At 44.2% G+C, this 17,457-nt stretch overlaps 1 long non-coding RNA gene across 1 annotated transcript; it reads right to left on the bottom strand.

Annotated features, from left to right (window-relative positions):
• Window positions 1–11,597: 11,597 nt before the first annotated feature.
• On the bottom strand, window positions 11,598–13,433 carry LOC145518318 (uncharacterized). The gene is made up of 2 exons (XR_014062827.1): window positions 12,869–13,433; window positions 11,598–12,748 (listed from the first exon to the last, which is right to left on the bottom strand). It is a non-coding gene; the product is annotated as an uncharacterized LOC145518318 (long non-coding RNA).
• Between the last annotated feature and the right edge of the window lie 4,024 nt (window positions 13,434–17,457).

Below are 17,457 nucleotides of genomic sequence, written 5' to 3'. Positions count from 1 at the left end.
ACCAGAGGCTGCAAGACAGAGCAGTCCTCCTGGGTTCCCTTACCCTCCTGTTCTCTACCCAGGCACCCCTTCCCAATGAAGTCTCTTGCTCTGTCAGCAACCTGTGTCTCTTCAGACAATTCATTTCTGAGTGTTAGACACGAGCCCACTCTCAGGCTTTGAAAGGGGTACCCCTTCCTGCAACAAAAAGACACTATTAAGAGAATGAAAAGAGAAACCACAACCTGGGAGAAATTATTTGCAAACCACATACTTGATAAAAGGCTTGTGTGTGGAATATTCAAAAATATTCAAAACTCAGAGAATGACAATCAACCCAATTTTAAAAAAATGGGCAAAAAATGTGAATAGACACTTTATTGAGAAAGGCATACAGTTGGCAAGTAAACACATAAAAAGATGCTCAATGTCATTGTCATTACAGAAACACTAGTTGAAATTACAGTATATTTAATGCAACCAGTTAGAATGGCTAAAATTAAAATTATTAACCAACCATACCAAATGTTGGTGAGGAAGTAGATGAATGCAAATTTCATACATTTCTAATGGAGACAAAATGGTACAATGGCTTTGGAAAACAGTTTGGTGATTTCTGAAAAATTAAATATACACCTACCATATGGTCCAGCCATCCCACCCCTAGATATTTTCCCAAGAGAAATGAAAACACTTATATCCACAAATGTTCGTAGCAGTTTTATCTGTAACAGACTCAAACTGGGAACAGCCCATATATCTCAACAGCTAAATAGTTTGATTATGGTATATCAGTACAATGGAATGCTACTTAGCAATAAAAAGAGACTGTTGATACTAGCAACAATGTAGATGAATCTCAAAATAATTATTACATGTAACAGAATAGAAGAAGGGTGCATACTGTATGATCCCATTCACATGAAATCCTAGAAAATACAAACTAATTAATCTAGAACAATGAAAAGCAAAGTGGTTGCCTGAATATGTGTGTGTTCTCCTGTATGCAGGCAGAGGGCAAGGCTGGGTGGGAGAGTCAGTTGAGGGGGTAGATTGTAAAGGTCATGAGGAAATTGGGGGGGCAATGATATGTTTATTATTTTGATTGTGAAGTTATTTCTACACATGTCAAAGATTATCAAATTGTGTGTTTTAAATGTATGCAATTTATTGTTTATTAAATATACCTCAACAAACTGTTTTTACGAAAGGAAGATCTCGTTAGGGGTTCTTACTTTCCGTGGTTCTCCAATAGCAGCAGGAAGAAGGGGTCTAGAGCAGAATCTGGTGACAAAGCAGCCCTGGGTCATTTGGCTGGTGGCACACAGCCCCCCGGGAGCACCTCCCAGGGACCCAATACCCTCCAGTGCCTGCTAAGGCAAGAAAATGTTCCAAAGGATGGCTCTGACTGTATTTGAATTATAATTAAAGTTGCAAATAACCCAAAATGAATAAAGACTTCCCAGCTAATGTGTCACTCCTAATTGAATCTAACTGGTCTCTGAACGAGAGCTTCAGCCTTTCTCAGAGGCAAAATTTTCCAAATGAAGTGACTTTAAACTGCTAAGTAATTGCAAACTGGGGGCCTTCATCACAAGAACAACTGTTATTGTTCCTTGATTACTTGCACAATAGGATTGTTTGCTCATTACCATTAGAACCCCTGGGACTCTGAGGTAGAGGCCCTTATAGCACATAAAGTATTTAAGACTGACTGGAATGGAGAGTTCCCACAGCAGATTGGCCCAAAACAGCTGATTTTCTGAGTTACCTTGATTTATCTTGATTTTCTGAATGTTTGGAAAATCTTAAAGCCTATTTCAGGCTTCCCTGGTAGCTCAATGGTAAAGAATCCACCTGCAATGCAGGAACTGCAAGAGACAGGGGTTCAATCCCTGGGTTGGGAAGATCCTCTGGAGGAGGAAATCGCAACCCACTTCATATTCATGCCTGAGAAATCTCAAGGAAAGAAGAGCCTGACGGGCTACAGTCCATGGGGTTGCAAAAGCAATCAGACATGACTTAGTGACTAAATAACAACAACAACAACAACAAAGCCCATTTGTTGAAGAAATGAACAGCCTGTGCCTCTCACTCAAATAACCTCCAACCTACTATCCTTGTGTTTGGAAACATCAATTTTTACTTAGCCCAGGGATCTAGGTTATGAGCTCTGAGGTTGTCCCATGGAATCAGTATCTTGATTATTCAGTAGTTTTGAGGTGTAGCCAGTTATACCTGGGGAGGCTGCCGGAGCAGAAACGAGTGGAAAAGAAGATCTCTCTTTTAGACCATTTCTCATCAGCTGTGTGATGTGGACATGTGATTGGACCCCTCTGAGACACAGGCAGAGAGAACTGGTGGGAAGAACTATTCAGCTGCTGCTCAGTGGCTTATTAGCAGGCAAATCATTGTACTGCTTTCATTCCCTCCTCTCGAGCAATAACTGCTACTTCAGAGAGTTGCTATCATTACTGAACATGATCAGCTATGTGAAAACATTTCGTACTTGCTAGAAATATTCTTTTTGTCATTGGTAGAATGAAGGAATTTAATCATAGGATTTGAACAGTCCCTGTATTAATTCCCTGTGTCCGCCATAACAAAGTACCATAAACTGGGTGACTTAAAAATACAGAAATGTATTCCAACACATTTCTGGAGGTTAAATCTGAAATCAGGGTGTTGGCAGGGCTGTATTTCCTTTGATGGCTCTAAGGGAGAAACCCTCCTTGACACTTTGCACTTGTGGGGGGTCTCAAGTGCTCCTTGGCTTCTGGCTAAATCATGCTAGCCTCTGCCTCCGTCTTCAGAATGGGAAGTGACAGGAACTCTCATATATTGCTGGCAGGAATGCAAAATGGTACAGCCTCTCTGGAGTGCAGTTTGCAGGTTTCTCACAAAACTAACATGCTCTCATCATACAAACCAGCAATCATGGTCTTTGGTATTTACTTACAGGAGTTGAAAACTTATGTCCACACAAAAACCTGCAGCATGATGTTTAGAGCCACTTCAGTCATTATTGCCAAAACTTGGAAGCAACCAAGATATCCTTCAGTAGATGAATGGTTAAATAAACTGTGGTTCTTCCAGACAATGGGATATATTCAGTACTAAAAATAAAAGAGCTATCAAACCATGAAAAGACATGGAAAAAACTTGAATGAATATTATTAAGTGAAAAAAGCTAATCTGAGAAAGCCACACTCTATATGATTCCAATTATGACATTTGGGAAAGGGCAAGACCATGGAGACACTAAAAAGATCAGTGGTTGCCAGTGGCAAGGCTGTGGGGAGAAATAAATCAGAAGAACAGAGAGGATTTTTAGGGCAATGAAAATATTCTGCATGACGTTATAATGATGAATACATGTCATTATACATTTGTTCAAACTCATCAAATGTACAACACTAAGTGTGAACCCTAATGTGAACTATGGATTTTGAATGATGATGTGTCAGTGTAGCTTCATTTGGGGAAACAAATGCACCATTCTAGTAAGTGAGGCTATGCATGTGTGGGACAGAAGGTATTTGGAAAAATCTCTATACCTTCCTCTCAATTTTGTTGTAAACTTAAAACTTCTGTCTAAAAAAATTTTTTTTAACATTTTTTATTTGGCTACCCTGGGTCTTAGTTGCAGCATGAGATCTTTGATCTTTGTTTTGCTATTCGGGACATTTAGTTGTGCCATGTGGGGTGTAGTTCCCCGAACAGGCATTGGGATCATAGAGTTTTAGCCCCTGGACCATCAGGGAAGTCCCCTCAAATAGAGTCTTTTTGAATATATAAAGTGATTGGACATAGGAATCTGGAGTTTCAAGGGGTGATCTGGGATGGAGAATGGAGTTTAGCAGCTATTAGAAAATAGATGATAATAAAAGCCATGGACTGGCCATAGGAGGTACTGAGAAGATCCATGAAGAGCTCCAGAGGGACAGAAGACAAAGCAGAAGGGTGTGTGACCAAGAAGCCAAGGGAGTGTTGCAAGAAAAAGGGTGTAGTCGACAAAGTCTAATATTCCTGAGAAGTCAAGAGGAGAACTGAAAATGTACTCCGAGTTTAGCAACATGAAAGTTATCAGTGACCCTGGCAAGGGTTCATTCAATGAGCAAGTATGAACAAGTAGGCGTCAAAGTTAACCCACAGTAGGGTGTGAAAATGGAGCAAGTTTTTATACTCATTGACCTTTTTTACATTTTCTCGAGACTTGACTATGAAATGGTAGCTGGAGAGAAGTAAGGGGGTCAAGGGAAGGATTTTGCTTGTTTTTCTTTTAAGATGTAGGGTTTGTATATGTTCATGGATAATGAGACAGATCCTTTTGTGAGGAGGTAGCTGAATATGCAAGAAGGAGACACTCCACAGTGGGGCAGGGTTTGCTGAGAAGGGAAGCAGTTGGGCTTCAAGGCTCAGAGGCTGCTGCTGCTGCTAAGTCACTTCAGTCGTGGCCGACTCTGTGCGACCCCATAGACAGCAGCCCACCAGGCTCCCCTGTCCCTGGGATTTTCCAGGCAAGAACAGTGAAGTGGGTTGCCATTTCCTTCTCCAATGCATGAAAGTGAAAAGGGCTCAGAGGCAGGATTGGGCTTTAGGAAGAAGGAAGGAGGTTCAGATCAGAGGCAGATGTAGTTAGATTTTTCATTTGGGCAGGAGAAGTTGAAGAGCTCCTACCTGAAGCTTTTATTTAATCTTTGAAGTTGGAGGTGAGGGGCTGGACATTTGAGAAAAGGTGAGTAAATTGATTAGAGAAAGGTCCAACCGTGTGTGGGTTTATGAACCTATGGTGCAACAGTTGGCATGACTCTTTCCAGCGGAGTGCCCAGAGGAGAGAGAGAGCAAGTAGCTGGGTTTATCCTGGCAGAGATGGTGAAAAGACTGGAGGGCAAGGAGACGTGAGTATGGCCAAGAATGCCACTGAAATGATGCCTTGTAGGATCGACGCTGGAAAAGGAAGCCTGGAACAAAAATGCTGGTGGAATAGGAAAAAGTAGAGGATGATGATCAAACCCAAGTTCACCCCTCCCTTCCTCTGTGAACGCTTCCCCAGTTACGTCATGGAGAAATGAGTCTGGCTTCCTCCTGGTTCCTGAGGCATCCATGAGTGTATCATCCCTCACCTGATATAACAGTTATTTGTATTTATGACACCCAACAAACATTTATTGCACCTACTATCTGCTGTCAAAGAATAATGCAAAGACCATCAGAACCATACACAAATATAATAATAACAACAACAGCAAGAAAATAATGCTGAGTTTTTTTTTTCTTGCAAGGGAAGTGAAGAAATTCACTGACATGTTTTCTGGGAGGAGAAAATTCAGATTTTTCACCTCAGGAATTAGGAAAAATAGGTTTTGTGGTGGCTATGCTAATTAAGGATGGATGCATATACCCTGGATAGGACATCTTATAAACAGTCCCCTGTGTATTGGTCACAAAAGAGTCTCCAGTGAGTTCTACTATGGGTCTAGCATCCTGAGTCAGTTAGAACTAGTTGAGTTGAAGCAGCATTCCGTTGCCATCTCTCCTCAGCAAGTACTGCTCAAAATGAAAACATTATCCTTTTACAGCAGGATGTGTTGTTCTGTGTCCTGGGTCAGCAAGGGGAGTTTCTGGCCTCTTTGGAGCTTGGAGCTTGGAGCCCAGTGTGGAGGGCAGAAAAGGAATGGAGCACAGTAATAAGTGGATGATTGAGGAAATCCAAAGGGCAGTGCGGGCCCACAGAGGGGGAGCTGACCCAGCCCCTCGGGAGCTGGACCTCAGAGACCTCTCTGGTGGCCAAGAATTACCAGGGCAAGTGAGAGAGGGGTGGACTGTTTCAGGCAGGAAAATAGCAGATGGCCCAGCATTGAGACTGGCGGGAGATGGGCCTCAGGCAAGACCTGAACTCCACAGATACTGGAAGCCAGGCAGTAGACTGTAGACTCCTAAGGTGCTTCCCCCGCTGCTTAGCTGTGTGACCTGGGAGAACTACTTAACATCTCCAAACCACAGTTTCCTCATTAAAGTGGAATGGTTAAAATCACAGCTGCATTTATTCATAAGGGTGTGTGGGATCAAGTGAGATAATTTGTTTAAAATCATACTTTGCACAATGCTAGGCATAGAATGAGTACTCAACAAACATTAGCTATTATTACTACTCTGAGTCAAAGAATTTGCAAAAACTCTTAGTTTCACCTCCTTATTTTAGAAATAAGGAAGCTTGGCGCAAAGAGATTAAGTGACTTTCATAATTAAGATGAGCTGGTTTTTAACAGAGTTGGTCCTGGAATCTGAGTGTTCTCTTTCACGATCTTTTTCACGGTCTCAGCTATTATTACTACTCTGAGTCAAAGAATGTAAGAGAAGGAAGAAATTTTGCAAAAACTTTTAGTTTCACCTCCTTATTTTAGAAATAAGGAAGCTCGGCCCAAAGAGATTAAGTGACATTCATAATTAAGATGAGCTGGTTTTTAGCAGAGTTGGTCCTGGAATCTGAGTGTTCTCTTTCACGGTCTCATCACGGTCTCATGAGATAGAATCATGTTTAGTTCTAGGGTTCAAATTCTAATTCTGCTACTTGTTACTGTATGGCATTAGGCAGAAGAGTAAATCTGTCTAAGCTTTATGTAAATGAGTTAAGAATCTCAGGAGATTGTCATAGGGATTAATCAGAGACAGGCTGTGGGGACACATTCAAGAAACCCAGCCCATGGATGTTTCATTATGCCCCTTTTCTGACCTTTCTGCTATTTTGCTAAAATGATGATGGTATCACTAGTTGGGGCATAGATGAGTGCCCAGCTGGATGGTGAAATGGTCAAGACCTCCCTGTGCAGTCTTTGGTCCAGGGCAGTGGCCTTGAAGAGCTTGTCAGGTTCAGTAGATACAAATTCATTGTCACAGAGGGAGCTCCAGGACCAAATGCATGCAGAAGTGCAGGGGACTGTTTTGGGGAGTGAGGCAGCTGGAATGTGGGATAGGGTGAAGGGGGGAGTTGAGGCGTGGGGTTTAGTAATGTGCAGTGGTGGTCTTAAATGTCCTACTCAAGAGCTGATATTTTTCCCCTGCCAATAGGGAGCCTTGAGAGATTCTAGAGCAAGGGAATGACAAGATCTGAGTATCTTCAAGAGCAATAAAGCATTGAGGGTAGAGGATGAGAGGATGGGAACTGGCAAGAAGTGGGGAGATGGGAGAGCTGTTTCAGAAGCAAAATGATTGGGTGTGAGGGCCCAGCAGTGCCAAGATTAGCCCCAGGAGTTTGGATTTCTGGGCCACAGTCACCCTGAGATTACAGGCTTGCATGGTCAGAGAGCTGGCAGTGCCATCTTGCTTAAATAGTGCTCTGAAGTGTGGGGGCCTCTGAGTAGCTCAGTACCTATGTACCTAATTCATTACATGTCCCCTTGGAAGCTCTTATGCGGTCAAGACCCTGGGAGTAGAAGGGGCTTGCATTCTCAGGAAACAAAATTACAGAATAAAGGATACAAAACCATTTCAGGGAGCAAAGAATGCCACGAAGCACATGAAATCGGACAATGAGGTACAAACTGATCATAGGAAGATTTCTTAGGAAATGACCTTTGATTCAAGTGCTGTGCTGCATGAGCTCAGCCGTGTCCGACTTTTTGTGATCCCATGGACTGTAGCCCGCCAGGCTCCTCTGTTGATCGGTTTTTCCAAGCAAGAATACTGGAGTGGGTTGCCATTTCCTTCTCCAGGGGATCTTTCTGATCCAGGGATTGAATGTGTGTCTCCTGCTTTGGCAGGTGGATTTTTTGCCATTGAGCCACCAGGGAAGCCCCTTTGATTCAAGACTGAACAACAAAAGGAATGGGGCAAATGAAGAGCTTATAGAAGAATGTATAGAAGAATAAGCAAAGAGGGCAGCAGGTGTAAAGGTCAAGGTAGAAAAGGGCTGGCGTATTCAAGGAACAGAGCTTCCTAGGTGGCAATAGTGGTAAAGAACCCACCTGCCAATGCAAGAGACGTAGGAGACATGAATTCAATCCCTGGGTAGAGAAGATCCCCTGGAGGAAAGCATGACAACCCACTCCAGTATTCTTGCTTGGAGAATTACAAAGACAGAGGAGCCTGGCAGGTTACAGTCCATAAGGTCTCAAGGAGTCAGACATGGCTGAAGCGACACAATACATACACTCATACATTCAAGGAACAGTAAGAAGGCCAGGGTGGCTAGAAGAGGGTGGGGGGGAGGGATGGGGAAGAGCCATAGGAGATAAGGTTAGAAAAAGAAGCAACAGCCAGATAATGAAAGACCTGAGAATAAACTATAGGGGGTCATGTAAACCCATGGCTGATTCATGTCAATGTATGGCAAAAACTATTACAATATTGTAAAGTAATTAGCCCCCAACTAAAATAAATAAATTTATTAAAAAAAAAAAAACTATAGGGGGTCAAGTGGAAAGTCAGGAGGCGAGCTGAAGGAGGTTGAGTCAACCTCTGCTTGATTGCCTGTCAAATGTGTGACGATTCTGTCATATTCCTCATAAATCTTTACTTTTCCACCACATATTTTTAGCTCCTTCTATTGTGGCTATGGTTTTTCCAGTAGTCATGTATGGATGTGAGAGTTGGACAGTGAAGAAAGCTGAGCACCGAAGAATTGATGCTTTTGAACTGTGGTGTTGGAGAAGACTCTTGAGAGTCCCTTGGACTGCAAGGAGATCCAATCAATCCATCCTAAAAGAGATCAATCCTGGGTGTTCATTGGAAGGTCTGATGTTGAAGCTGAAACTCCAATACTTTGGCCACCTCATGCGAAGGGTTGACGCATTGGAAAAGACCCTAATGCTGGGTAGGATTTGGGGCGGGAGGAGAAGGAGGGGACGACAGAGGATGAGATGGTTGGATGGCATCACTGACTCGATGGACATGGGTTTGGGTAGACTCCGGGAGTTGGTGATGGACAGACAGGCCTGGTGTGCTGCAATTCATGGGGTCGCAAAGAGTCAGACATGACTGAGCAACTGAACTGAACTGAATTGTTCCTCATATTTTCAGTTCCTCCAACGACTCCTCATATGGCAAGGCCCTGTAGCTCTTCATGTCCTTCTCTGACCTTCTGGCTCCATGAAACTCCTCCCACACCATGCTCCATTCTACAATTGCTCCTGCTCTCCTGTCCATCCCATGCCCTAGGGATCCATTCTCCTAGCTAGAAATTGGCCTATTTTTCTTACTCCTGCTGATAGTAAATAGGCTAATGATTGCAACAGCAGGATGGAGCTCAAAGAGGAGGAGAGGGCTCAGCCAGCCCTGTGGGGACCTCTGAAGCTGGGCTGACCTGTCAGAGTAGTCTGAATGTAGGGCAGGGGGGCCAGAACTTCTATCCCCCTGTCAACCTGTCATTGGCTCTAGGCTGCTATGGGAAAGGTCATGGCACAGGAGAGGTGGCTCTCTTGTGTCCAGGAGGTAGTTCCAGGAGCTGGAGAACAAGTTCTTTATCCTCAGTGAGGAACTGGTGACATACTACAGCATCCACTATCTTAACCAAGAAAACTAGGAACTGAGGTGAGGCAAGTGTCTCTCTGTATCTCTCAGCTTCCCTTTCCTCTCCGTGTCATCACTCAGACCCCCTCTTCCCTTGGACGAATGTGTATGACTAAAGGTATTTCCAGACTTATGTTCTATCAGCTTAGATTACCCACCGGTTCCAACAAAAATCCAATGTTGAACTCTTCAGTTCAGTTCAGTCGCTCAGTCATGTCCGACTCTTTGCAATCCCATGGACTGCAGCACACCAGGTCTCCCTGTCCATCACCAACTCCCAGAGTTTACCCAAATTCATGTCCATTGAGTCCAGATAAGTGATCATTCCTCAGCCAGTGATTGTCATTATAGGGATAACACTGGATCTTCTCTAATATTTATTTACTTTAATAATTTTATTTATTTTTTATCTTTGATTGTGCTGGGTCTTCACTGCTGTGTGTGGGCTTTCTCTAGTTGAGAGCAGGGGCTACTCTTCATTGTGGTACACAGGCTTCTCATTGTAGTGGCTTCTCTTGTTGCAGAGCACAGCTTCTAGGGCACATGGGTTTAGTAGTTACAGCTTCTGAGACCTAGAGCCCTGGCTCATTAGTTGTGGCACACTGGCTTAGTTGCTCTGTGGCATGTGGCCTCTTCCCAGACCAGGGATCAAATCCATGTCTCTTTCATTGGCAGGCAAATTCTGAACCACTGAGCCATCTGGGAAGCCCTCCAGTTTATTTTGAAAATGTAAATAATTATGAACTTTAGCACTTTGCCTGTTTACAGGTCAAACAAAATACATCAATAAAAGCAAAGCACATGAAAATTAATAGATGGTCAATCTACTGCTATTGTTAGGATTTAGATAGTTATTAGGGGTTGGTATCCAGGATTGAACATTCTGGAGCCAAAAGGAACAAGAAATAGCATAAGAAAGCTGAGTTGAATTTGAGGGACAGTGAGTCAATCACGTTCACAAGGTGGATGATTTTTTAAAAAATAATATTTGTTCATTTGACTGCATCAGGTCTTAGTTGTGGCATACAGGCTTTTCTAGTTGTGGTAGGTAGGCTTAGTTGCTCTGCAGCATGTGGGATCTTAACTCCTCCACTGTGGATTGAACCTGCATCCCCTGAATCACAAGGCAGATTCTTAACCACTGGACCACCAGGAAAGTCCCCAAGGTGGAGGGTTTTGATGGGAGAAGAATAGTCAGCAAGTCTGGAGAAGAGCACTTATATAAAAGGACAAACACCAGTTAACTCTTTGCTCCTTGGGCAACTTCTCAGGAGAAATGCTGCAGAATGCTAAAAGCAGGGGGAAGGGCCTTGGAAAAGAAATATTTCCTTAAATATAAAATTTGAAGTATAAAGACTAATATTTTAGGCCTAGCAATGGGTAATAGCAGCTCTATTTAAGTGTTTGTCCCCTTATGTGCCAGACATTTAGTCCCTTGGGATCTCAGATTTGCTGAGCTGTAAAAGGCATCTAGTCCAGCCCAGCCCAGCCCTCCTGAAGTTTATTCCCTTGGAAACCGTCTCTAATAAGAGGTGAAATGCTCAGGACTGGGGTGGGGCAGGCCTGGTGGATTCTGAGTGCCAGCTCTCCCCAGCCTGGAGATCTTAACCAGTTACCCTATCTCACTAAACACACGTTATTTGCCTGTAAAGTAGGATGATTGTTTCAGTTCAGAGGGGTGTCATGATGGCAGAGTGCTCAACTCCTAGCTGGGCAGAGAGGACACAATATGTACATGAAAGCTCATCTGTCTAGCTCATCTGTTGCTTCCTGTCACCCACAATGAAGGGAAGCCCACCACTTACAAAGGTAACCATCCCTTAGATATAGACCACTTTGCATGGTGGTCAGGTACACAGACCCTGGAGCTAGATGGCCTGGGTCTAGAGGCCTATGTAAGTTACTTATCTCACTGAGCAATGTTTTGTTCATCTGTTAATTGGGGCTAATGATTGTAGCCACCTTATAAGATTATACAGTGATGCAGGTACAGTGTTTAAGAACCACCATGTCCACCCTACAGTAAGTATCAATACGTGCTATGTAAGCTTTGTTATGTAAATAGTGACAGCACTACTGAACTGAGGAAGACAATACTCAAGACAGTGTTGGTTGAAAAGGACAGTTTGGTTTATTCAGGAGGCCAGCAACCTGGGGAAAAGGCAGACTCGTATCCAGGGAACAACTCCAAAGAGTCTGCTCAACCATGAAAGTTTTTAAAGGAAGAATCATTTAGGGAGGTGACCAGAGCCTTCATTATCCTCCACTGTGTGCAGGCTCCCTTCTGACTGGTTGGTGGTGAGTTAACAGGGTGGTATTTCCGGAATCTTGGGCTTAGCCTGAAGTTACCATCCTCCACCTGGGTAGGGGCCTTAATTCCTACAGAAGAATTCCGATATATTCTTGTGTATTTTACTTGAGGAGGATCCAGGACCTTGCCCCATGGCTGCACTATTGTTTCTTGACTGCTCCTCCTTCGTTTCTGTGTTCCCTCCCTTTGTTTTTGTTCAGTCACTCAGTCGTGTCCAACTCTTTGCGACCCCATGAACTGCAGCATGCCAGGCTTCCCTATCCTTCACTGTCTCCTGGAGTTTGCCCAGATTCATGTCCATTGAGTCAGTGATGCTGTTCAACCACCCATCCTCTGTCACCTCCTTCTCCTCTTGCCCTCAATCTTTCCTAGCACCAGGGTCTTTTCCAATGAGTCAGCTCTTAACATCAGGTGGCCAAAGTACTGGAGCTTCAATTTCAGCATCAGACCTCCCAATTACTATCCAGGGTTGATTTCCTTTCGGATTGACTGGTTTGATCTCCTTGCTGTCCAAGGGACTCTGAAGAGTCTTCTCTAGCCCCACAATTCGAAAGCATCAATTCTTCAGCACTCAGCCTTCTTTATGGTCCAACTCTCACATCCGTGACTACTGGAAAAATCATAATTTTGACTGTACAGACCTTTGTCAACAAAAATAGTGCCTCTGCTTTTTAATACACTGTCTAGGTTTGTCATAGCTATTGTTTCTTGACTGCTCCTCCTTTGTTTCTGCGTTCCTTCCCTTATTTGATTATCAACTATTTGAACGTGCCCTTTGGAATTCAGGCAAGGTCAAGGAGACTGACTGAAGCTTTCTTCCTACCAATAAGAAATGGAGGACAGGGAAAGGATGTGTACCCAGGAGGGCTCTACAGGGTCCTGTTCTGTTTCAACAACTGTTGCTTTTATCCAAAAGCAGAAGAAAGTTCCGTTGTTATCAGTAAGGGGCTAAAGGGATATGGAAATGGAGATTCAGACTGTATTTGCCCGTTGCACAGTTATGTCCCATTCATCATGTTATTGACTGTGACTAGCTCTTTTCTGAGTCAGAGTACATAAACTCATCACCTGGGTGTTAGCCAGAGTCAGGAGGGTGCATGACCAGAGGACAGTGGGCACCTCCACAAATGGGATTTCTCCCTCCTGCCTCCACCTGCGCCCAGCAGAGCTGCTCCTTGCTGGCTGCAATGATTTCTTCTCCTTGATCATCACAAAACACACTGACCTCACACAACACTGTAGATGTAAATGGCATGTGTGTGGCATTACCAACTTTGTTACAGTTCTTTGTCCTGTGAACAAGCAGTGATCACCAATTTCCTCACTCAGCTTTGTGTCAAGAGGCAGGAAGTTGAGAAGTAACGATCTGGGTGATCACTCACCACCCCTGCCACCCACCCCCTGAAATGAAGGTACTTCTGCTTGTTCCCCTACACCTCAAGGCAGCTAGTGCAACAGGGAGGTGGCCTCCCATCTTGATAAGCTATTTACAAAAGCTTTTAAGCATCTTCCTTAGGTTTAAGAAATTCCTTAACTGCAGCTCTAAGACATGGAGGCCATTTTTTCCCCCCTCAGAATCCAATTGTTTGGAAACAGTTGAATAGTCTCTGAAAGGGCCCCAAAGTCTTAAATAGGACTCCTAAAGCCATTTTTTTTTTTTTTTTTTTTTTTTTTTAGCTCTTTCTGCTGGACCTAGAGCCCATAGAGCTGGGTTTACTTTCTCTAAGATTTTTGTTGTTCCGTCACTAAGTCATGCCCAATGCTTTGTGATCCCATGAACTGCAGCACACCACACTCACTTCCCTGTCCTTCACTATCTCCTGGAGTTTGTTCAGATTCATGTCCATTAGTCAGTGATGCCACCCAACCATCTCATCCCCTGTCGGCCCCTTCTCCTCTTGCCCTCAATCTTTCCCAGTATCAGGATCTTTTCCAATGAGTCAGGTCTTCACATCAGGTGGCCAAAGTATTGGAGATTCAACTTCAGCGTCAGTCCTTCCAGTGAATGTTCAGGGTTGATTTCCTTTAGGATTGACTGGTTGGATCTCCTTGCTGTCCAAAGGACTCTCAAGATATGGCCACTAAGTTTTCAGGTTCTATTATATCCTCTTCCAGGGCTAGTGAAAGCTGTGTTCCTCCCTCCTGAGAGATATGCCCATTCATAATGCAACAAGAGGGAAGGGGGCAAGGCACAACTTTTAAAAGCCTGACATAGCTACAGGACATGAAAAAAAACAAACTGCTTAGAACCAACTAGGTCCAAGATGGTGGAAGATTTGACTTCCAGTAGAGCTTGAGACTCGTTATATGCTTATTGTAATACATTAGCATGCTAAATGACATACTAACCAGTGCCATGACTGTTCAGAGGCTAACCACAAAAGACCAAAAAGTGTACAGTGGCCCAATTCCTGGAAATCCCCAACTCCTTCCCCGGGATTAGTTAGAATAATTCTCCCACTCATTAGCCTTTGAAATTACCCAGCCCATAAAAATTAACCATGCCATATTCTGGCATGTATTGCCTTCTGAGATGGCCCACACTCTGTGGAGTATGCTTTTCTCTAAATAAATCCACTTCTTACCTCTCACTTTGTCTCTTACTGAATTCTTTCTGCAATAGACATCAAGAACCTGAGCTTCATTAAGTCCTGAGATCAAGTGTGTGATCTCAATTTAAAAGAAGCCAGGTTCGAGTCTTAGCTTGTAGGTTGAAGTCCCAATCTGGCTTCCAGCTGGGTTTGAGTCCTGGCACATGGGTTCAAGTCCCAATCAATGTTGCATGGTTTCAGTTAGGTCAAAACTTATACAGACTTTTACTTGAAGGGTTCCATTTCACATGCCAATGTTTCTAAAAAAGAACCTCCTGTTAGATCTGCCCAATGAATGCCCCTTTAATAGCACACTCCTGTTGGAACATTCTTCCCTTCAAGGTGGTCAAGACTGAGCAGAAATGGCTTCAAGAACTATTAAAAATTCTACTTTTTCTTCTTCCACTTGTTAGACAACCCAGGGCTCCTCTGGGGAGATCGGGATTATACCCCAAGGAGCCAACTAGGGAGCCCCTAGTCCCTGTCAGTGCTCCTCTGCTTGTGGCACCTTGAACTCTCCATGGCCCTCCTTCACAGAGGACAATTGGGGCATTCCCTGTTACTTACTGTTTTCCTTCTTGCTGGAAGCACATTGATTGGGCCCGCACCTTGGTCCCTTAGCACGTTCACCTGCATTCATCCATCAGTGCCATGGGTTACTCAGTGTGCCCTAGGGGGCAACAGCCAGGAGAGTGGTTTGTCTCTTTAGCTGCTTGTCTTCCTTTTCTTCCTCAGCCAATATCTGGGTTATTGAACACTCCCAACAGAAATACCCACCAAGTAAGAGTTTGGGAGCATTTGGACCCACTGCTACTTTCTGCAACTTCCCTTAGATGTTAGGGGCCACTCTGAGGTGTAAAGTATAACCACTGGGTTGCTCTCAGGGGCATCTCTAGTAAGAGTTGTATACTGTCAGAGGCATTCTCTACCTTCTCTAAGAATGTTGACGGGTTTTCATCACTTCCTGTCGAGTGTTTCTGACTTTTCCCATTTATAGGTCTCCAGCCAGATGCCTTTGTCCCTTTAAGTAGGAGACTTGGATAATGCTCAAGTCGGGCCCTGCCCAGTCTCTATGGGATCCCATGTGGGTCAGTGGTGGGCACCACTCCTGTAGCTAGTCTCCAGATCTGGTGATTAGGCTGAGTTTGGTGTTGCTGCAGCCCCATAAGGCACTGTACTAATGGGATCTTGTTCCACTTTTCTAACCTTTTGCAATAAAGATCCAACACAGTATGGTGTTACAATTTAGAGACCTATCTTCTGGCCACTTTTCTTGATTTTCTATTGAGTACTGGGGCCAGGCAACATTCCTGAGAAACGCCATCTGATATTTTGCATGGGTTAATACCCAAAAGATTTCCAATTTACAATACCTTCCGATGAACAACAATTGGGAACAGAAAAGTTGTTTTCCATTCTGATGTACCACAGGGAGGCAGCCATTCTCAAGGGCTGACTAATGTGAGTTATAGACACCAGAGTTTGCTTGTCCTGAGCCCGAAAGCAGCTTCTCCTATGGTTGCTAAGGAACTCAATTTCAATTAATTTCTTAACAGATAAGACAATCAGACATTGAAGACGAGACAAACAAGGCAAAAACATAAACTAGAACCCTATGACTCAAAACCAGGGTGAACCCGGACCAGCAGCCAAAGCCTCAGAACTCAAACCCCAGTTTAGTAGTCAGCTTCTGCCACCTGGAAGGGTGAGTTCAAGAACCCCATCCACCCATGTGTTCCCTGCACCCAAAAGTCTCTTGTTTCTTATTAAAAAGGGACTCAAATTGCCCCCCACCCCCATCAGAGAAAAGGTGGCTTCTAAACCAGAGGTCTGCAGTTTCCCACCGGAAGGAATGCAACCTCCCACAGTAGTAGGAAGGGAGTTCTCATTCACAGAGACCTCTGGTTCCTTAGTGGCAGGAATGCAACCTCACAGTGATAGAAATCAGAACCCGGTCTTGAACCCAGGGTGAAATCAGAAACCCAAGCCCAGCTGAGTGCTTCTCAAATTCTGCTCTAAAAAGTGATGCTATCCTGACATCCTCACCCGTTGTAGCATTGGTTCCACTCACCCTCTGAAGTCTACTGGCATTGAACAGAGCTGTGGAGGTGGCCACTTTGCTCACAGAGACTGAGCCAGTGAATAGTCTGAACCAGTAGACACCCAACAGAACGATGTCCGACCAAGAGGACCTGGACAATCTGACCAAAACCAGAAGCAAATTAGTCCACTTCACTCCAGTGTGGCCAGCTCCCCTTGTCCCTGGCCAGGGCACATGTCCTACCAGAATTGCCAGAAATTGTACAGAACTCAACGAGTCCATTGTTTGGGGTGCTTGTAAGGAGACAGGGGCTAGCTCTCAAAGCACAGTCTCACTAATAGCAGATGCTCAATAAATGTTGTTCCATGAATAAGTGCATGAACTGCCTTAGGACAGAAGCAATGTGCCTACAAAAGCCTCAGGATGTGGCCTCGGAGCCTCTGATCTCAGTGTGGTATCCAGGACACCCTTTCTTGGGTCTGTGAACATTTTCTCTGCGAAGTGCAGTTATTGGAAAGGAAGGTCTCTAATCCAGCACCAGCAGGACTCTCTGAGGCCTTCCCCCATATCGGCTCCTCTTTGAAGTACCTAAATATTACAGGTAACAATATTTGATGCAAGTTCCCTGAGTTGTTTTGTAGACGTGAACCAGCCTCCCTCCACCCCTCCACCAAATGAAGAAACTGCTTGATGACGATGAGCACATAGCCCCTGCCACTGCCCCCCGCGCCTGCACCCCCCTTCCCAATCTGCCCTTTAAAAACGCTTTGCCAAAATCCTTTGAGGAGCTGGAGACTTATCAGGGTATGAGCCACCTTGTTTCCTTGCACGGCCTTGCAATAAACCTTTCTCTGCTCCAAACTCAGACTGTTGCACTTTGTTTGGTCTTACTGTGGGTTTGGCACTGGAACTCGTATTAATAGGTCCCTTTACTAGCTCTCAGACTACAGGAATCTTGAGAACAGATCTGAATTAAGGATCCAAAACCAAGCCATCGGACAGTGAGGAACAGAGGAATCCAGTCT

Source organism: Giraffa tippelskirchi, chromosome 1 (assembly GCF_054371585.1).
Source record: "Giraffa tippelskirchi isolate mGirTip1 chromosome 1, T2T-mGirTip1v1.2.pri, whole genome shotgun sequence".
In the NCBI taxonomy this organism is placed as follows: domain Eukaryota; kingdom Metazoa; phylum Chordata; class Mammalia; order Artiodactyla; family Giraffidae; genus Giraffa; species Giraffa tippelskirchi.
The sequence above is the reverse complement of the archived record's forward strand: the minus strand, read 5'-3'. Positions and strand labels throughout refer to the sequence as shown.